Genomic DNA, 22,642 nt, shown 5'->3' on the forward strand with positions numbered 1-22,642 from the left:
CCATATCTACCCTTTGGGATGAAATATATGGTATTTTTTCCATATATCATATTTTATGTTAACTATACTTACAACCTATGTGTCCTTTCTGTATTATCTCCCAACATATATTCCTATTTCTTCATAAATAATTTTCAGTATGTTAGGAATAATTCTCAACTATACACAATTCAGAAAAAGATTTAGAAAAGAAGTAAGTGAAGTCCTTCTAAGGTCTGTTTGTCCCCAAGCATCATATTAAAAATAAAACCATAAAAAGTAATAAGGATTGTACTGGTAACCTCCATTCATATTACTAGGTTACCTCCCATTTTGCTGATATTAACAGAAGAGACACATTTTTAATAAGGAAAACCACTGACATCATATAGCGCAACGCTACGCCTTATGTTAGCATTCCCTATGACAGTAACACCATCTCCATCCACCGCTTCAACCTAGCCAAACAATGGGAAATAAGCCTAGATCCTTCCTGTCATCATTCATTTAAAAAATATTCAAGGTTAACAGACACTGTGCGTACAGTGTTGAACGAAACAGATGTGGCCCTGTCCTCGTGCAGCTTGCAGTTTGAATAAACGCCCCAGTACATCCCACATATTCAGTGCATTTCCCAACCTGCTAATGCCCTCTCCCAGATATTTATGGGTCTACCTCCTCCTCCCTGTTTACACTAGCTCTGAAGTAATCAGACCTTCATGGTTTAGTGAACCACAAAAAATTAGAAATCTAATCGGTTCTCCTAATTCTGGTCTCAATGCTTTCACACTACTGATTGAATGATCTTATAAAACACAGATTACATCATACTTCTCCCTGATTAAAATCCTTAAAGGACCTCCCATAGCTTTCAGGTTACAGTCCAAATGCTCCAGCATGCTTGAAGGCACTAATAATCAAATACTTATCGACCTGTCCATTCTCAACTCCCTTAACTCCCTTCCCTCTGTCCCCTGAAGCACTCACAAACACCCCCATTAGGTATATCAAACTACTCAAAGTTTACCAACCATCCATCAGCTATCTCATACCTTCCTCCCCTTCACACCCATGGTCTCATCTCTGGCCTCCTTATCCCCTCACTGTAGAGCCTGGCCTCTTTTTCGTCTCAGTTCTTTTGTTACCACCCATCTCCGGAAGCTTCCTGACCCTCAACCCTCCCTCTTCAGGCTGATTCCAAAGCCCTCACTGGCACTACCACCACATCAGCATGGGGAGAAGCTACAAAAGTGCTAAGCACACTGCTGTTCTTATGTGTTCACCTCCCTCTCTTTCTGGTGACTGGAGTCTTGCCATGTGAAGTGGAGTCCTGAGAGACAGGACCCCTGGCACCCCTGGGAGCTGGTAAGAAAGAGATGCAGACTCTCAGGCTCACCTCAGACCTCCTGCACCAGAATCTGACTTTTATTAACAAAGGCCCCAAGTGATTTCTGTGCATGTGAAAGTTTGGGAAGTCCTGCTCTCAGACTCTGAGCTCCTCCTACAGGATAGCATACACCGACCATTCAGTTAATATAATGGATCAACAACAAATGACACATATTACAAAGAATATTACAAAGCAATACAAAGATATGTCACTTTAAGAAAGTAGTCTTGACATTTGTGTCTGACAAATAAACAATACTGACTTCATTCAAAGAATTATGAACAGACCTTAGTGACAAATTTAATCTGTAACAGTTTACAAAGAGTGGGTATCTAAAGATGGTTTAATTTTAAAGATATGCCCATCTGTTTGCCAATCATATTTGTGCAAGTCAAAAAAATGCAGTTAACATTAATATCTAATGCTATGTTACATAACATACTATTTCACAGGTTTCTTGCAGAAATCTTTCAGTTATTTCTACATAACTTTGAAGAATCTGGATATTCTGAGTAGCCTTTATGATAAAAAAAAAAAAGTTGTTCTTTTGTTCCTTCATGCAGTATTGAGGCTAATATGTTTCCTTTCAAGGCAACTAATGAAATAGCACTTGGCTAACAACTTATACTAAGTGCATGTGCACAGCACTAGCTTTTTCCTAAGTGGCCAAAAGGAGTATATTATCCCATACATAAGTTATGCCACAAAAGCACAAGGATCATGGAAATTTGTGTCCTTTACACCCTGCAATTCAAAATGCAAATACCTCTCTGAAGCTAACTCCTAAAGGCTAAGCCCACTGAGAAGGTGGCCAGCACCTTGACCCTAATGTGGAGATGCTGACCTGCTGCCACAGTGCAGACACTAAGAAAATATGTCCAGCAGGGTCTTCATTCCATGTACACAACATGTCCTAGGAACAGATGGGCACACATTCTAATAGCACCTGAAGTACTCAACATTGTATGGCAAAAGAGAAATGAAGACAAACATGTATCTATATATACCATATCTAGGTGTAGATCACATATGTAGCTACATAAAATATGTGTATCTATCCCATATCTTTTTTTTTTTTTTTTTTTTTTTTAAGAGACAGGGTCTCGCTCTGTCACCCAAGCTGGAGTGCAGTGGCACAATCACAGCTCACTGCAGTCTCCAACTCCTGGGCTCAAGCAATCCTCCCAATGCAGGCTCCCAAGTAGCTGGGACTATAGCTGTGTACCACCACACTCAGCTAAATTTTTTTTTTTTTTTCCTGGGAAACAAGTCTCACTATGTTGCCCAAACTGGTGTTGAACTCCTAGGCTCAGGCAATCCTCCTGCCTCAGCCTCTTAAAGTGCTGGGGTTACAGGTATGAGCCACTGCACCAGGTCTCTTATCTTTTGAATGTTATCCTAATTAATTGTAATATGGTAGAGAAGAAAATCAAATGAAGAGACAGGTCTAGAAATAAGTAAATGAAAATTTTTTAAGTAATTTATTTTGGATAGAAAAAAATTAAATTTCAGAAATGTATTTCAACCCACCTGGCAAAAATGCTTACAGTGCAGACTTATGGAAGAGTAATGTATATTTTACAAAATTTGCTGATTGCTAGTATGTATCTTGCTTAATATTATAAAATATCCTGGGTTTTGTAAAGCCCAGGGTGGTGTATAAAGGCAAATAACACCATGTTTATTAGCCTGATTTTTAAAAAATCACCATTGGGAAAGATTTTCCTCTAGACTTATTTCAAGCTACTGACTTGACACACAGAAGCTCCAAGTGATGTCAAGCCTACAAAAAGTGAGGGTGGAACAGAAGGAACGGAAGGAAGGAGCTGCCCTGTGGCCATGCTCTGTCTGGGGACCCCCTGGCAATCACCAGCTCCTATAAGGCTGACACTGAACCTCTGGAGGAGGCTGCAGAGGTGAGGCAAGGGCAAGCATGCAGAGGGGCTGAGAAAGCAGCAAACAGCCAGCTGCTCTTTAAGAAGCATGCTCTTCATGTACTTACTGCAGTTGTCACTGATTAACTAACTGATTTGGCAATTTCCTACATTCTTTTACATTTTAAAAAATTTCTGGAAAGCTGAAAAGGGATCTTTTTTCATATTCCAGGGGAGTTTAAAAGTGTACTCAATCCTGCCTGGTTTGAAAGGCAAGGGATAGAAAGGGTGTAAACAGTCTTTTCTGATATACACCACTGACATTCTTTTCCTTAAAGGGAAAAAAACAAAACAAAACCCTGGGCAACATCACAACTGAAAAGAATTTGTCTACTCTCTTTGCTAGAGCAGTGCACATGTGATAGGAAGGCAGTCTTATCCATCATGAATAAACCTGAGCACAGGACAGGCAAAGCATCACAGCATACCAATGGCAGGGGTCACACAGGGAGCTCCAGGGCTTTCGAAGACCCATGCCTGTTAAGGCAATGCAAAAAAGAAATACACAGGAATTATAAAAATTCAGATTTCCATCAGGGAAGCAAGCAATACAAACAGGAGTTCAAACTGTAAAGGAAGGTTGAGATCTTTGGAAGAGTATTAGAAAAAGTATTTTGGAAAACTGCACCCAATCTCAAAAAGGCAAACCTACAGGAAGAAAAAAAATGAAGAAAACAAATGTAACTTATTCGGTGACTATGATACTAAATTTTGGTTTCAAATCAAGTTATATTTGACAAAGGAGACGGAATTAAGGCTGAAATACAGAGTTAACAGTTTCACATCCAATATTTCACAATCATTTCAACTTACAACAAATTTGGGAAACATTTTTTCTATGCAGTAGTCCCCCTTCATCCTGGGGATATGTACCAAGACCTCTAGTGGACACTTAAAACCATGCACAGTACCAAACCCCATTGCCGTCAGTTGGAACACATTTCTATCCATGTCTTCCACCCACAAATTTAAGGTATTTTCCATCTTAACTAAGCACTTATCAGGCACTGTGACTGTAACTTTTGCAGTTTGAGGTACAACAGCAAAATTAGCACCAATTTGTTTTTCCTTCCCCACAATTTAACTGACAGAAGATTCATTCTTACCATAAATAATACTTATCATTGATTTATAAGATGTATATCTCAATACACAAACCTTTTTCTTTCTTTACGAGCTTTCAGCTTTTCATTTAAAGGAAGCATTTTCCTGCTTATCTTTGGCATATCCAAATCACCAGCATCACTACTCTTGCACTCTGGGGCCATTCTGAAGTAAAATAAGGGTGACTGGAACACAAGCACATTGACACTGGCACAGTTGACCTGATAACCGTAAGATGGCTACAAAGTGACTGAACGGGCAGGTAGCATCTACAGCATGGGTATGCTGGACAGAGGAATAATTTATGTCCTGGATGGGACAGTGCAGGTCAGTGCAATACTTCATCATGCTACTCAGAGGGTACACAATTAAAAACTTAGGAGTTGTTTATTTCTGGAATTTTCCATTTAATATTTCTTTTTTTTGAGACAGACTCTCGCTCTGTCACCCAGGCTGGAGTGCAGTGGTGCAATCTCAGCTAACTGAAAGCTCCACCTCCCGGGTTCACACCATTCTCCTGCCTCAGCCTCCCGAGTAGCTGGGATTACAGGCGCCCGCCACTATGACTGGCTAATTTTTTGTTATTTTTAGTAGAGACAGGGTTTCACCATGTTAGCCAGGATGGTCTTGATCTCCTGACCTCATGATCCACCCGCCTTGGCCTCCCAAAGTACTGGGATTACAGGCGTGAGCCACCATGCCTGGCCTCCATTTAATATTTCTATACCAAAGTTGACCACAGGTAACTGAAACCGCTGAAATTGAAACCATGGAGGCCGGGCGCGGTGGCTCACACCTGTAATCCCAGCACTTTGGGAGGCCGAGGTGGGCGGATCACGAGGTCAGGAGATGGAGACCATCCTGGCCAACACAGTGAAACCCCATCTCTACTAAAAATACAAAAAATTAGCCGGGCGTGGTGGTGGGCGCCTGTAGTCCCAAGTACTCGGGAGGCTGAGGCAGGAGAATGGTTTGAAACCGGGAGGCAGAGCTTGCAGTGAGCCGAGATTGCGCCACTGCACTCCAGCCTGGGCGACAGAGCGAGACTCCGTCTCAAAAAAAAAAAAAAAAAAAGAAAGAAAAAAAAAAGAAACCATGGAAAGCAAAAACTTGGACTGGGGCGGGGCAGGGGGTCTACTGTACCTACATTTATCATTAATGCAAGTAGGTTCTACAATGCCACCATAATCAAAACTATAAGTGTCACACAGCGAAACACGCCATCTTTTAGCCAAATTAAATGTCTTCATTCATATTAGCATATGATAAAAGACAAAGTTTTATCCACAAACTCTGTATATTTAACTTAACATCTTTCTACATCTTCAACAAAGGTTCAACCCCAAACTGGCCTCTCTCCTTATTCCCCAGCAGTCATCTGGGTTTCCTTCCTCCGGAGAATCATGTACTGGGGGAAAACTAACTTCAAGAAACATCTTTTATAATATTATCAGTAATTAACTTAGAAGTTACATCTGCTTTTTTTAAAACTATAATACAAAGCATTTTGTAACAAATTCTTTTATTACTTTTTTTGCACCACCATGCTATTCTACATCATTGAGCACTGACTGTAATGACATGCTTCTGGCTCACATTATTTTCCCTAAAAATCATTTGACTAACCAATTCTAATTTTAAGTACTTTATACATATGAGTGTACAAGACTCTTGATATTAGGACAGCAGTCTAACTTGTAAGTAAACTTCATATTTCAGTTTGAAAGAAGATCACACTTAAGTAGTCATAAATTTCTACATTGTGTCCATTTTGATCACAGATCAATAAGTACATGTCAAGTTAGCAAAGAGATTGTAATATAAGAAAAAGTAAGTGCAGTGAGAAGACAAGCTACTACCAGACATGACATTTGTTTTGCATAATGAGAATGATGAAAATAATTTAACTCTACCTGTGAAGCTTTGAATTTTGTACTTGGTTTAATCAAAGATTACAAACAGAACCAGGCACCTACTCAGTTTCAAAATACAGTGTTTACTAAGGCCTAAGACTGCTGCACCCACCCATCTATATGGTCTTAATGAGTTTAACTACTATAAATCAGCTGATAATAAAATTATGATCCAGATAAGGAAATCTAAATAATTAGGTTTCATCAGGGATAATACTTGCATCATACTATACCTACCCACATTTTCAAGTTTCCTCCCCCATATCTGCTGCATCTCTAAACATACCGAATTCCCTACTTTATGCCAATTACTCAGAAATCATTTGAAAAAATCACTATCCTATTAAACAAACCTAAAGAATATAAATAAAGGTTTGGCAAAAAATGTTCTGGCAGACCACATATCTCACTTTTCTACTTCAAAAGCACACTCACAAGCACTCTGTGCTTTGGCTGGGCACCTGTCTGGAGCTCTACACGTTCAAATGCCAAATTTCCTCAGCCCCAAAATCCTGCCATCCTAAGACAGTGAAATAACTTATGGCAAAAGTTCTCAAATACCACTTTGTACTCAAAATTGCTTAGATCATCATATCCAAATAACTTTTATTGGCTACATACAAACTGGTTATTTAGTAGCTTTTAACCTTTCAGAATCATGTATAATACTTGTAGAATAAATCTAATTTTTCTGTTATTGACACTGGGGTCTACTTGAGGGCGGAGGATGGGAGGAGGGAGAGGAACAGAAAAGATAACTATTGGGTACTGGGCTTAATTCCTGGGTGGTGAAATAATCTGTACAACAAACCCCTATAACATAAGTTTACCTATGTAACAAACCTTCACGTGTACCCCCAAACCTAAAAGTTAAAATAAATAAACTTTGTTATCTTAATTTTGAAAGAATTCTTTTTCATTTTTTCATATTTTTCTTTGAAAATATGATATCCTGTTTAAAGGTCAACCTGTAAATATAGACTACATTTCAATATTTCTTTCATCATAAACCATTTCAATGTCCCCATTATATCTCTATAAATGTGCACAGTGTCCCCAGCTAGGCGGGCACATCAAGAAAGACCTTGCTCGTTGCAGTGAGCCGAGATCGCGCCACTGCTCTCCAGCCTGGGCGACAGAGCGAGACTGTCTCAAAAAAAAAGAAAGAAAGACCTTGCCTTTTATGTCTCTCACTTGCACCCCCAATGCCAGACACAGTGCCTTAAAATAGGTGTGGAATTAGCCATTACCTAATATCTCAGTATATCACTAACACTCCTTCCTCCTGCCACAAAAACATGGAAGAGTCAATGATTGTATAGGCTCCTTAAGACTTTATTCACATAAGTGAGGGGTGGGTTTTGGGTTGGGGCGGGGAATTGAAGCATCTTCCATCTCTCCGCTAATACTATACCATTCAGAAGAACTGCACACTCATGACACCTTTTCAGCTTTACAATTCCTTGTTTGTGTAATGACCTGTTCCAGCTTTCAGAGTAGACCCTCCAAGGTAACATGGCCTGGCAAATTTCCCATCAACAGGGTCAAAGAATCCACAGTGTTTAAGCTATGCTTTTTAAGAGAGTTGTGCATTTTACTAAACTGTGGAGCACAGACTGGAAGAGAAAGGTACGAGACTGGAGCCAGGAAGACCAGTTCAAGGGCTCATACAGGAGTTCAGGTAAGAGACAATGGTGCTACAAAGAAGGAGACAGACATACTCAAGAGAGACTTGTTTCTGGATGAAGAGTCTGGGATGACAATGAGGCCTGTGGCCTGGGTAACTGAGCAGATGGTAAAAACCACTCACGGAAATGTGGGGAACAGGAGAGAAGCAGGATTTATTTATTTGGTATGGAAGAGAGGTGTAGAAAAAAATTCACACAGAGCTCTCCAGGAGACAGTACAATATGAAAGTAGAGAGCTCAAGAGAGAATGCTGAGCTGACATATGGCCGTTTAAGTCATTGATATACAGAAGGAAGACAAAGTTGCAGCAGATGAGGTCAACCCAAAAGCATATTTAGAATGACAAGAGAAAAGAGCAAAGACAGAATCCTGAAGAGTATCAACACTCAGAGGGCAAGCAGAGGAGTCAACCAACAAGGTAGGGGCAAACACCAAGAGAAGGAAGTGATCAACCAACCAGTTCAAATGCTACAGACAAAGAGGGAAGGTAAGACAAGTGTCCATCAGATTCAACAAGTTGGATATTAACTCTGTTAACAGTAACTCTGTTAACTCTGTTAAGAGTAGTTACTATGGGCCAGGTGCAGTGGCTCATGCCTGTAATCCCAGCACTTTGGGAGGCCAAGGTAGGGGTATCACTTGAGATCAGGAGTTCAAGACCAGCCTGGTCAACATGGGGAAACCCTGTCTCCACTAAAAGTACAAAAATTAGCCGGGCAAGGGTGGCACATGCCTGTAGTCCCAGCTAATGGGGAGGCTGAGGTGGGAGGATCCCTTGAGCCTTGGAGGTTGAGGCTGCAATGAGCCATGATCACGCCACTGCACTACAGCCTGGGCAACAGAGCAAGACCCTGTCTCAAAATAAATAAATAAATAATAAAATAAAATGGGGATAATAATAGTATTTATTTCAGAGAGCTATTAGAAGCATTAAGTACATTAGTATTTCTAAAGCACTTAGAACAATGTCTGCCACTTAGAAAGCACTATGTAAGCATTTGCTACATAAAATATACAATTAAACACTAACAGAAGTAGGCACAGAGGGACAGAGACAAGAAGGGGCAAAGACACAAAGGGAGAAATTAAGGAAATCTCTTTGAAGAGATGAGATGGGAGAGGCAGAACCCCCCTGGGACACACAGGAAGGTGGGTGCAGATGGCAGAAGGAAATCAGCAGTGGATGTGCTTCCACTCTGATGGCTACAACTGGCTCAATGAGTTATGCAGGGGGCAGTGGTCATGAGGTGCTTGTGTTAAAAAAAGAATCAAAAGAACACTCTGGGCCCACTGAAGGTCTGAGACTGACCGTGAACTATAACTGAACCTACACTACAAAGAGATTTCTTTTCTCATTTGTAAAATACATACGATACCACCTACCTTTAATTCATCAGGCCAAATTAGATTGTGTGATGTAATGCACTTAACGCAGTACTTGGTAGATATTAGCACTCAGTGCGGACGATCACACATTTCCTGTTTTAACCTGTACCAGCAAACCTAAAAGTTAAAATAAATAAACTTTGTTATCTTAATTTTGAAAGAATTCTTTTTCATTTTTTCATATTTTATGAAAATTTTAAATACACAAAATATTAAACTAAGCTACGTGGCCTTGATCTAGTTATTTAACCTCTCTGATTCTTGGTTTATCTCCAGAATGGGGAAGTGGAAAGGGAGCTGAGGAGAATGGCAAAAGTCCCTTCACTCTAAGATGCTAACTTTACTAGCTTCACACTTGGAAATATGCTAAGTATAGCTGTCCTCTTCTGAAATCCACACTTCTGGTGAAAGAAAAATATTCCAAATTTCAAGAAGCACAGATAATTGATAAAACATAATTATATAAATAAATCGAATACATATATGTTATGTAAATGATTCAGTGAAGTTTCAGTTTTAAATGCAAAATTACATTTTATGGGATATTTACCAGGAAACTATTAGTAATCGGAAAGTAACTGCTCCTCCCTGGTTTTGGTAGTAAACTTGTGTACTTCTGATGCCAACTGTTGTAAACCATCACTTCTCAGAACACATTCGCTTGTTCTCATTGGAGGAAATCCCCCTGCTCCCCACCTAGAGGAAGGGAAGTTGGCACTGGGACGCCTGCCAGCACCACCTCCAGGAAAACGGCTCAGGTACCTCCCAGACCCAGTTCCATAAGCCTGGAGTGTGTTGGTCCTAAAACAAGCGAGTCAGCTGAAGCAAATTTCTCAGAAGAGTGAAATCTCTCACTACCCTTTACTCCTAAACAGGTCTGGCAGCACACAATCTCTCCCTAATCACTAACAATATAAGCTCTCTGCCACACAACAGTAACCCTTCCATCAAAATAACAATTCAAGGGTTCAGAATGTAACTGCAAGGGCATCCTATAATGCAGATGCTTAATATATTCTTTCCATTTCCCAATTATTTGCTGAAAAAATCTGAGTGAGAAGTAACCTCCATAATTTCCTTTTCCAATAATAAAATAGCTTAATGTCAACTGTCATTCCCAGGGATGCTGCGAGGATGACTTAACTACTTCAAATCCCTAACAAAAAATATGCTTAGCAATATAAAATAAATATAAAAACTCAACTCTCTATCATCTGTCTTGATGGTACACTTTGGGATACTACTCAGAATTCCTAACTATGCAGATAGAAGAGATCTCTCATCAAGAAACCACAAGAAATTTCATCTTCATCCTTGATCTTGACTTCCACAATTTTTAAAACCCTTCAGGAGAGATAACCGAACATTCCTTTAAGACATCTCCATCCCTAACAACCTGCCATCAGTGCATTTCCGCACATCTGGAATCCAGAGTTTAGGAACTCAAGCTGCTGGCTGGGAGCCCTGTGGCTCTGAGAGGCCCTGGGCTATGGGTTCCTGCCCCTCTTTATCCCCAGGACTTATCGCTGTGACTAGGATAAAGCAGGTACATGAATGCACTTGCTGAAGGAGTAAAAGGTAACAGTTCTTTTAAACAAATAATCCACCAAAATTTGAATTTCTGTTCTCAATATGGAAAGGCAAATTGTAAACACTTGAATGCCAGGTTTGCACATTCTGTCCTTGCTTGTCCCAAAGCTTATCTGCCCTCAATTTCATATATCTAATAGCCCTGGGCCATCTATCTCAACACAGGCCTATGACTTAACATCAGCATTTTCTCTTCTTTAGTTTTTATTGGCCTTTATCAAAAATTAAGTTTATAAATCTTAAAGTTTATAAAATCAGCACTTCTCAAAGATTATTGATGTCCAATTGTGACATCTCTCCAACACTTTAGAACAGCTTAAAATAGTCACAGAGAAAAATGAAAAACAGAATATAATGGCTGGGAACGGATGCAGAAAAAAGGAGAAATTTGGGGGAAACCAGTTGTAAAAAGCCAGCTAGATCTGGCTCAAACACTCTCCTTGCCTCAGGCAAATTAAAGCAGCTCTCTAAACTTCACCTTCTTCATCTATGAAAATTTGCATTCCATCACCTCCACCACCTCCCTCACAAGGCTACTTGGAAGCCATTCATTTAACTGTCACAAGTGGCTTTTAACAAAATGCCTTGCATGTGGCAGTCAGCAAATGTCAGTTGTTCTCCCTGCTATCCTGCACCAACCTTAATCTAGTCACCCAACTTTCCTTGCTCCTAGTTTAACCCCAAACATACAGGGTATCTCTGCAGGAGCTGATAATCTACAATACTCAAATGCTGTTACCCAAGTTCTGAATTCTTGTGCTGTAGTAAGAATTAAACACTGCCTTTAAAAAATCACAACCACACAAAGTCTGCTGTCTTCCTAGGCCAGAAACAGGCTGGCCGAAAGAGACAGGAAGGCTGTGGAGCAAACCCCCGATGAACCACCTTTCCAGATTATGAAGGGAATACTGCTGTCACGCCTCTAGAATCTCTGAATCACTGAACATGAGGGCTAAAAGACTTGAGACCTAAGCCAACTACTTAACCTCACAGAGAAATAGTGAGAAAGCAAATGCTTTGTTCCAGGCCACCCAGCCAGTCAGTGGCAGAGCAGAGGTGAGGACCCAGGTCTGACTCTGAGAATTATGCTTGCTCTGCATGGTGCTGGGTCCTGTGTGATAAATATCCTAAATTGCTAAAAAATGTGTCCACAATTTCTCCACTACACAACAGGGTCTTCGCAGACTAGTCAACTATATTTAGATATAATTGGGAAAAACTTAACAAGCATTTGAGGCCTTACAACTTTAAAACAGTACATCCAAACACAATCTATGGAGTAAGCTTAAAGTCATAACTTGAAGCAACTCCAAATAAGGTGGCATTCTAGAAACGTTCTAACCGTTCGCGTTATCACTGCATGTGGTGTCCCGTCTCCAAGGTCACTATGTTGAAGGAAACAACATTCATTTACATAATTTCTGGCATATTAAGTCAACTATGTTAGGTTTTTTGCATTTAACCAGCAGAGTACTTGCTTCCCCCAAATGGCTCTGAGTAGCCTGTCTATACAGAGATGTGTTCTCTATGCCATCATTCCTACATTCCTTCTAGATAGTGGTTAAATGTCAGTAACCATTCCATTCGAGGTAGAGGAGAAGTAGATTGTATAACTGAGGTGCAGGCTTTTTTCAAAGACCACCAGTTTTACCTAGGGGAGAAAAAAACAACTGAAAAACTATGGTTATACAGACTTGAGTATTTGGCAAACATTTCAAAAATGAACAAAATAAGCCTGTTATTTCCAAGAAAACAACTGACAGTTTTGTTGCCAATGATAAAATGAGTATTCGAATAAAATAGGAATTTTGGAAAACCTGTATCTACCGCCAAGAACTTGACAGTTTTCTGATACTTAAAGGCTTTCTGATTAGATAGGTGGTAATATTAACAAATACAAATTTAAAAAAAATAAAATATGCCAGCATTTGAAAGATTTATGTAACTCATTAAACCAATATTTTCCAAACTACCAATGAACGATGTTATAAAACCATGAATGGTGAAAAGATCCATTCAAAGTGCAAGACAGACCAATAGATTTTAATGAACTCAAGCACGGAAATTTCAATCACACAATTTTAGATTCCACATTGAAACTAACCTTTAAGAAGCTACCCCTTGTAGAGTTTTGATGTAGTATCAAATTATCTGAGAAGGCTATTCAAAAATTCCTCCTTTTTTAATTACATGTCCACATGAGACCAGATTTTCTTCATGTTCTTCAACCGAAATAACATATTGTAACAGACTGAATGTAGAAGCAGCTATGAGAATCTAGCTGTTTTCTCAAACCAGGCATTAAAGAGATTCATAAACATAGGAAGGAATGTCACTCATTGTCAACAACTTTTGTTTTAAAAAACAAAAGTTATGCTATTTATATTAACTTGTACTGGATTTATATTGATATTAAACTAAATATTTTTATACTTCTTAGATTTAATTTCAAATGTATTAATATCCATAGATCTAACCAACATAAACCAAAGCTCTTTGGGGTTCTCATGTGAAAACCATAGCTCTAAATGATAAGCAACCTTATTATTGGTTGATAACATTGTTGAAAATATAATATGCCAGTAATTATATATTTAAAACTTGTACAACACAAAACATTTTAAGCATGGCAAAAGAAATCCAAAAAAAGACCTTTCAACTACAATACCCTGGACATGAAAAGCATGACCACAATCGTAACCAGGGAGTAGACCTAGAAACTCAATAATTTCCACTGTCTCAATCACCAAAAAAGCCACAGGCATCCTTGACAAGGCAGGGCCAGAATAAGGAGCCACAGATACTGTAATAAAGGCTTCTTAGCTAAACTGCCTGGCTTTTAAGAGAAGTTGCTGTGGGGATTGCAGAGAAAAGAAGTGGGTGAAGACCAATGTCCAAGCAGCCAGCAAATCAGATGACCAGGCCGTATCTGGTGAAGAAAAAGGAAGGAAATACCTTACTTTTGCTTTATAATTTACTATTAGAATACTTCAGCATTTCATTTGTTCTTCTCTTTTTGCAAAAAGAATGCAACATCCCCGACCCCAACCCAACTACTTTGTATGAAGAGCAGGAGGACCTAAAAAGTTTCATTCATGCATCTGACTCCAATAATCCCATGAAATAAGCAGAATAAATATTATCACCCTTATACAGATAATGCAACTGAGGCTCTGAGTTTAAACTACTTCCTAGTTGGGCGAGAGAGCCACTATCCTTACCCCAAGTCTCCCAGTGCTTGCCTGAAGCCTCTAAGACATACCACCTAAACCAGTGGTTCTCTGAACATGGACCAGCATCGGCAACATCAGCACCACTGGGGAACCGGTTAGAAATGTGACTTCTCATGTCAATCCTAAATCTGAAATTCTTGGAGTAAGCCCTGGAAGTCTGCTTTACCAAGCATTTTGACGCACAAACCACTGGCCTAAAAACAATAATGCCTGAGGCAGGCACCCAACCACCAGGACTGTGGTTCTCCAACAATCTCAGTCGGCCAGAGCTCCATGACAACTCTACAGCCTGGGTGGCTTTAACAGAAACTTATTTTTCACAGTTCTGGAGACTGCAAGTCCAAGACAAAGGTGCTGGCAAGGCAGGGTGCATTCTGAGGCCTCTTCTCCTGGCTTATAGTCAGCCACCATCTCACTGTGTGCACACATGGCCTCTTTTTTGTCAACTGGGAGAGCCGGCTCTCTCTTTTCCTCTTCGTATAAGACCACTAGTCCCGTCAGATCAGGATCCTACCTTACGACCACCTTATGACCTCATGTAATCTTAATTACCTCCCTAAAGGCCCTGTCTCCAAATACAATTGCCTTGGGGATTAGGGGCTTCAACATATGAGTTTGGGTGGGAGAGAGTGACACAATTCAATCCATAAGATCAACCAGAAGGAAAATGCCCAGGCTCCATGCCAAAGCTGATGTTGCTGGTCCAGGACCTCACTTCACAGCCCTCGACATGGAATGACAAAGAGAAAACGGTCCACTTGGAAAAGCAGCAGCCACCAAGGGAATCCCAGAACTGATGAGGATCCAGGCTGCTGAGCAGGGCTCTAAGGGACTCCCATAGAAAAGGGAGGAGGGAAAGTAGTTTCCCACACAGGTGCTGCTGCTGACGGTGGCAAGCATTTCCTGGACATTTACTCACATGCCAGGACCTGTGCTAAGGCTTCAGATGCACTCGTTCATTTAATCCTTGTTACCCCCATTAGAGGAATGGAAACTGAAGGCTCAAAGGTTAAGTAGCCTGCCAAGGAGCCACTGCTGGCAAGCAGCAGCAATGGAAATAATCCCTGAGACTGCTTTCAGAGACAGCTGTCTTAGCCTTCACTCTCTCTCTACCAGAACGGAGAAGGGTGCACAGGCTCAAGGCGATGATATTCAGTCACGGAGGGCGATCACAGAAGCTGGAGGCTCAACAGCACAATGGTGCAGAGGACAGGCTTTAAGGAAACGCAGAAGGCCAAAAACACACATGGAATGATACTTGACTTCACTGGTAATAAAAGAAAGGCACCTATCAAATTGGCAAAAGACAATAAGGTCCACAGTTGGTGAGTGCAAAAAAAAAAGTAACTCGTACACCACTGAAAGGAATGTGAACTGATATGGCCTTTCTGGGGCCAATCCAGGAACATGTACCATATTTATAATGAACATAGTCTGTGACCCTGTAATACCCCTGTCTAGGAATTTATCCCAATGTGCAAAGAGAAGTATATAAAAGGCTGATGATCTTTACAGCCGTGCCATTTTCAATAGTGAAACACTGAAATGACCCAACCGGCCATTGAAAGAGGACAGATAAGTGAAGTTATATGGAACAGGACACAGTCATTTGACCTCGCTGAAAAAAATCAGAGCTCTGTGTGTTGGTATGAAAAGATCAGCCACAGTATTTCGGGAAAAAAGGAGCTGCGTATCTATAATATGCTCACACTCTGCAACCTTTCTCCCATTAAAAACCTAGAAGATTAATTAACGTACCTGAATTTATCAGGGGTGGGGGCTTTCACTTTCGACTTGATGCATGTTTTATGGCTTGAATATTTTCGAATAACCATACTTACAATCAGCCAGATGTTAGAAAAATAATTTATTATGATTTTTTTGCCTTTGTCAAACAGATCTGGTGTCCATCCAAGTTCTGCTAGCTGATAACCCTCACAAGGCCTCAGTTTCCTTTCAGGTAAGCAGGAAGACCTGTGGGGATGAGAAGTTGGTTGCCTGATTTTCTCATCTCACAATGGACTCTGCTCCTTCACAGCGCTCACTGGAGCTGAGCCGCACTGCCCACCGTATGGGGAGGGTCCCCCAGTGCTGGAGCTCCCTGAGGGCAGGCGCAGAATGTGCTTTGTACACCTTTATTACCCCAGGGCTTTATTACCCCAGGGCTCCCAGAGTGCCCAGTACAAAGGTTTGACCAATTAATAATTCATGGACAAGACAAACTAGCTCCTAACATATTTAATCAATACTAATAATGTAAGAATGTGTCAGTCTGAGACTGACATCCATTTCAAGAAAATTCTGAAAAAAAAGTTTATAAACCTTTGAGCCCCCACACATTTTCCAAATATTTTAAAGACATAAAATCAATCTATCTATCTAAATCTAACAATTGTGGAACTTCAAAATGAAAAGTGTCCAAGTTTTCCATATTCCTGCTCTGGAACTTTACAAAATATTTTCAGCCTACTCATCTGCAATCATAATTTAGACTTACTTGAATCAAAAAATGAAGTCTGCCAATCTGCAGTTTCCTACCCTGTGGGTGACAAATCCTTTCCCATATCCAAATAGTGTCATGCATCACTCAAGTGTTAGTTTAGAATGCAAGGGGCTACCTGTAAACATAGTCATGTGTCACCTAATGATGAGGATACAGTCTGAGAAATGTGTCGCTAAGTGATTTTATCTTTGTGCGAACATCACAGAGTGCCCTTACACAAACCTAGATGGTACAGCCTCCTACACACCTAGGCAATATGATACAGCCTATTGCTCCTAGGCTGCAAACCTGTGCAGCATGTTACAGAATACTGTAGGCAACTGCAACACAATGGTATCCAAGCATAGAAAAGGTACAGCAAAAATACAATATAAAAGATTAAAAATGATACACTTGTAAAGGGCACTTATCATGAATGGAGCTTGTAAACTAGACGTTGCTCTGGGTAAGTCAGTGAGTGAGTGAGCAGTGAATGAATATGAAGGCCTAGGATGTTACTGCACACTGCTGTAGACTTTATAAACATTGTACACCTAGGCTATAATGAGTTTATGAAAATTAATTTTTCTTTCTTCAATAAATTTATGTTTACTGTAACTTTTTTATTTTATAGACTTTAACCTTTTGACTCTTTTACAACTTAAAAAACGAACACATTGCACAGCTATGCAAAGGTATTTTCTTTCTTTATATCTTTATTCCAAAAGCTTTTTCGTACTTTTAGATGTTTAATTTAGTTTAGTTTTTTACTTTTCAAACTTTCTTTTTTTTTTTTTTTCTTTTGAGATGGAGTCTCACTCTGTCTCCCAGGCTGGAGTTTAATGGCACAATCTCGGCTCACTGCAACCTCCACCTCCCGGGTTCAAGAGATTCTCCTGCCTCAGCCTCCCCAGTATCTGAGATTAGCACCTGCCACCACACCCAGCTAATTTTTGTATTTTTTAGTAGAGATGGGGTTTCGCTATGTTGGCCAGGCTGGTCTCCAACTCCTGACCTCAGGTGATCTACCCACCTTGGCCTTCCAAAGTGCCAGGATCACAGGCATGAGCTACTGCGCCCAGCTTCAAACTTTCTTGTTAAAAACTAAGACAGACATACACACGAGCCTAGACCTACACAGGTTGGGATCATCAATATCACTGTCTTCCACCTCCACATTCTGTCCCATTCTGAAGACTGGAAGGTCTTCGGAGGCCATCACAGGCATGAAACTGTCATCTCCTATGATAACAATGCCTTCTGGAATATCCCCTGAAGGACCTGCCTGAAGATGTTTTACAGTTAAATTAAAAAAAAAAAAAAAAAAGGTAGAAGGGGTATACTCCAAAATAACAATAAAAAGTATAGTATAGCAAATACAAGAACCAGTAACATAATTTACTGTCATTATCAAATATGATGTATTGAGCATAATTTTACATGCCGTACTTTTATAAGACCAGGAGTACAGTAGGTTCGTTTATACCACCATCACCACAAACCCATGGGTAATGTGTTGCTCTACATTATGATGACTACGATGTCAGTGGACAATGGAATTTTTCAGCTCCATTATAATCTCATGAGACCACTGTTGTATATGTGGCCCATCGCTGACCAAAACATCATTATATGGCACATGACTGTACAATGAACCTTCAATCAATCAACTTTCAGGGGCAGTTACTTTACACTTTTCAGCTCATGCCACCTGCCCTTCCCCTACACCCATAAGGTTTAACTACATAACCACCTGAGTTGTAGCATGACCAAAAGGAAAGTAACAGTAAAGAAGCTAGGGTCACATACTGTGCCACTGCAAGGCCTGACCTATATCAAAACTACAGTTACTTTCTCTCTAGATAAACAAAATACATAGTGCTAGAAATACTCTGAAATGAAAAATGTGAAATAACTTTGTGCCCTCAGAAAAGTTCTACACAAAGTTATTGCTAAGTCTAATAACCAAAGTGTTTATTCTGCAGCCAACAAGTATAACTAAATGGAAAACACCACGATGACACACTGTCTTTCATTTACAAGCAAGCAAGTCACTATAATTCCAACTTGACAGTAAACTAATGTTATTCTAATAATTTTCTTTTCAAATTGAATAACTCACCTTTACCAAGTGATCAAAGTACATATCACCAGTAAATGAGACAAACGAACATTATGTACCCAGATGCAACGACCTGAGGGAAGACCTACCACCATTCATGCATTACTCCAGAAAAAAAAAAAAAAAAAAGGCTTAAGGTAGATGTAACAAGAGGGGAAAAATGTGTAATTTGCTAATTAGGACTGTCTCAAAGAGAAATACTGTCTTTAATTTCTGAAAGCCACTATAGTATAACAATATTTGCTATCTTGCTTACAAAGTTTCATCAGCTATACTATGGCAAAAAGTGTGCTACAGAGAGCCGAAGACATTTTTTCCTCTAATGACTAGCTCCCATATAATTTTAAGCAACAAATATGTATTGTGCACCTACCATCTGTCAAACACTGTTCTAGGCACTGGAGATGCATCAGTAAACATTATAGACAACGATTCCTTCATGCAGTTTAATTAAGCTTTGTTTGTGGAGAGAGTCAAACAAAATAAATAAGTAAATAACTAAAAGGTAAGTAAGAAAGAAAAACCAAATCACAGCAGGGGGACAGGTTGGAGGAAGGGGGTGCAATTTTAAATTGGGTGGTAAGGGATTGCCTCACAGGGAAGATAGTTATGTACGATCGGGAAGGAACTGAGGAGTCGGCCCAGCAGGCCCTACGAGGCCCTGACAGTGTCTGAGGAGGTCAGAGCAACTGTGGAGACTGAGAGGGGAACTGGTACCTGAGCATCTAAAGGACAGCAAGGACAAAGTGTGGCGCCCCATGAGATTCTGGATGGCGGAGGCTGGAGCAGAGGGTGCTTCTGTGAGGGCTGAGGTTTTGCCTCAAGAAGGTGAGTCACGGAAGTGCTTTCAGCAGAGGAGGGACATGATCCAGCTCTGGCTCTGAAAGATGACTCTGACAGCTAACATTGGAAACAGACTGCAGGCAACACAGGCAGCAGTAGGGAGAGCAGTTGGGGAGCCACTGCAGTAACACCGGCAAGGAAAAAAGGGTGCTTAGACCCGGGTGGTAGAAGTGGAGAGAAAAGGTATCAGATTCTGCATATACTTTGAAGGCAGAGCCAGAGGCTTTGAGAACAAATTCAGTGTAGCTTGTGAAACAGTCAACGAGGACTCCAAGGTTTCTAATACCACAATGTGATGAAGGTTCTGAAAACAATGGTCTCGGAAGGTACTTTAACATCTGCTGTCTCATTTTGCACCAAAGTCCTATGAAGTAGGCTGTGAAAGTACAGTGTCACCACCTTTCACGAAGGAAGACACAGGGCGTGGACAGTTAACTGTTCTGTCCATATACATAGTGGTATTAGAAACAAAATAGTGGCCTATATTTTCCAGCCCAAGTGTAGGGCTTTTTTCCATTATACCATGTAACTTGACGTTTTGGTTTGTTTTGTTTTTCTAAGGTAGAGTACTGCCATATACAGAAGAAACCCTGCTCCAAGGAGTTTCAGATGGCTCCCTTGAACCAGCGGCTAACATGACTCAGACACGGCCCCAAAGGGAAGCTCCTCTGGCCAAGTGGAAGCCAAAAAGAGGACGGGGCTGAGCGCGGTGGCTCACGCCTGTAATCCCAGCATTTTAGACCAAGGCAGGCGGATCCCCTGAGGTCAGGAGTTTGAGACCAGCCTGACCAACATGGTGAAACCTCTGTCTCTACTAAAACACAAAAATTAGCTGGGCGTGGTGGCAGGTGCCTGTAATCCCAGCTACTTGGGAGGCTGATGCAGAATTCCTTGAACCCAGCAGGCGGAGGTTGCAGTGAGGTGAGATCGGCCATTGCACTCCAGCCTGGGCGACAAAGCAAGACTCCCAAAAAAAAAGGCAGAGCCCTCTGTGTACTGGAAAGGCCCCTCCCTAAGTTGGTGTCTGATTCTATGAGGGATACATACAACTGGAAAGCCAGCGATGGTTCATCTAGCCTTATTAATAAAAATGCACTCCAAAGTTTAGCCCAAAGCTGTTAGCTCTTCACTCTCATCGGTCTCAGGAAGCAGTGTCAATGTGGCTGCTCTTATTTTTTAACATCAGCTATAAAACCCTAATGTCTTTCTCCAATCACGTATCTCACTGATCAAGAAGAGCCATGCATTGAGCAATCCCACCAACACAAAAAAAACAAACCATTCGGACAGAGTATTTCTCTTTCCTATTCTTGTGGCTGCCGGCAGAATATTCCCTCCTGCCCCTCCCCACTATGGCGCCTGCGCCCTCACGCCCCACCGCATTCATTCATTCATTCATTCATTCATTCATCCGCTGAGCACCTTTCTGATAGAGCTATTTCAGCAACAGGCATTACCATCCCCTTCTCCCCTGGGCAGACCTGGAACACAGAATTACAAGAGGGCTGTGGGCTACGAAGGCAAAACAGGCTGCTGAGGTCAAGTTACGGGGACCTAGCCGGGGCTCCATCCAGAGAAGGCCTCCCGAGACGACTAGAGTGAGGAAGAGCGGGAGCCATGAGGGAGGGCAGGTGGCAAGAAGGGCTCCGGCTCAGAGCAGAGGGCGTGGCCTGTGCAGCACCTGAGGCCAAGAAAGGGCGGACCCAGGCCGCGAATAGGGGGTAGTGTGGCCATTTCGAGAAGCCCAGGGGCCAGGAAGGCTGAGGGCTGAGCCAGGTGCCAGCGCTGGAGATGACCCTACAGCGGTGCGTACGGGCGCGAGATGGCCTCGTTGACTCCTGCCCACTTTGCGCCCAGTCTCAGCGTCCGGAGGCCTGGCTGTGTGGGGTCCTCCTCCCGGCCGCCATGTTGTCAGGCCAGGTGGGGCGCGGCCTTCCGGTCAGGAAGTGGCCGGAGCTCCGGGCCCCGAGCCACTGAGGCGGGCATGAGGTGAAGCGAGCGCCCCGAGTGGGTGGGAGGCCACGGTGCCGGCAGTGAGGGCCTTCCGCGTGCCAGCGATGACCCCGCTCCGCCCTGCGTCTGGCCCAGGGGACGCCCCGCCCCCGGGGGGCCCGCTTGCCGTCCTCATGTCCTCGCGCGGGCTCCGGGCGCTGACCCATCCCGGAAGCGCAGCCCAGCCCGGCCCACCCCGCCCGCTGAGGCCTGGCTCTGCCCCAGCGCTCCCCGCAAGCAGCCCTGAGAGTTTTGGAATGAAGGCATGCCTTTTTTTCTTAACTGCCTTTTTATTGAAGATTATTTACGTCTGCCATCTTTCTACAAAGAAAGAAAACGGGAGTTGGGAGTGGGAGCGGGAGGGGGAAGCAAAATAAGAAAAAGAAGGAAAAAAATCACATCGAAATTCCTGGCTCATATTCAGGCAGGCAATGAGAAGCCGATCTAAGATGTTAAGCTGAGAAGTGACAAGACCTGGTCTTGTGGGAAAGGTCACTTAGATCCCAGTGGGATGCATTTTCCCTGGCTTCTCCTGGAATATGTGTTGGTTTACCCCAGGCAGCAACAGCCCTAGAAGAGCTCCTCATCAACGCCCACCACCTCCTCCAAACCTCTGGCCTCCAAACAATCTTAACACTGACACCGTAGAGAGAACGTTGCTTTTGTGAATAAAATAATGTTTTGACCCTGTCATTCTCATTTCAGAATTCTAGGATTGCTGCTGAAATCAAATTAAACCTACTGATCCTAACTGTCCAACAATTGCCTATCACCCTCTATATTCTAGCTAAGAAAGCATGCTTACGAAGCCCTTCTCAAATATAGTACTGCCTTTCAATTAAAAAAAAAAATTTCTGACCGGGCGCAGTGGCTCACGCCTGTAATCCCAGCACTTTGGGAGGCCAAGGCAGGCGGGTCACGAGGTAAGGAGTTGAGAACAGCCTGGCCAATATGGCGAAACCCCGTCTCTACCAAAAATACAAAAA

At 41.8% G+C, this 22,642-nt stretch overlaps 1 protein-coding gene across 7 annotated transcripts in view; it reads right to left on the reverse strand.

The window, feature by feature from the left end:
* Positions 1-22,642, reverse strand: part of CHD7 (chromodomain helicase DNA binding protein 7) — a 185,290-nt gene that overhangs the window by 129,360 nt on the left and 33,288 nt on the right. For 2 of the 7 annotated variants that reach the window (XM_063643277.1, XM_063643276.1), the window contains exon 2: positions 9,392-9,511. The exons of the other annotated variants lie outside the window; for them this stretch is intronic. The gene's annotated coding sequence lies outside the window, so the exon portion shown is untranslated. The remainder of the gene's footprint in view (positions 1-9,391; positions 9,512-22,642) is intronic. 7 annotated transcript variants of the gene reach the window in all.

The sequence above is a fragment of the Symphalangus syndactylus genome, chromosome 7, assembly GCF_028878055.3.
Source record: "Symphalangus syndactylus isolate Jambi chromosome 7, NHGRI_mSymSyn1-v2.1_pri, whole genome shotgun sequence".
Classification (NCBI taxonomy): Eukaryota; Metazoa; Chordata; class Mammalia; order Primates; family Hylobatidae; genus Symphalangus; species Symphalangus syndactylus.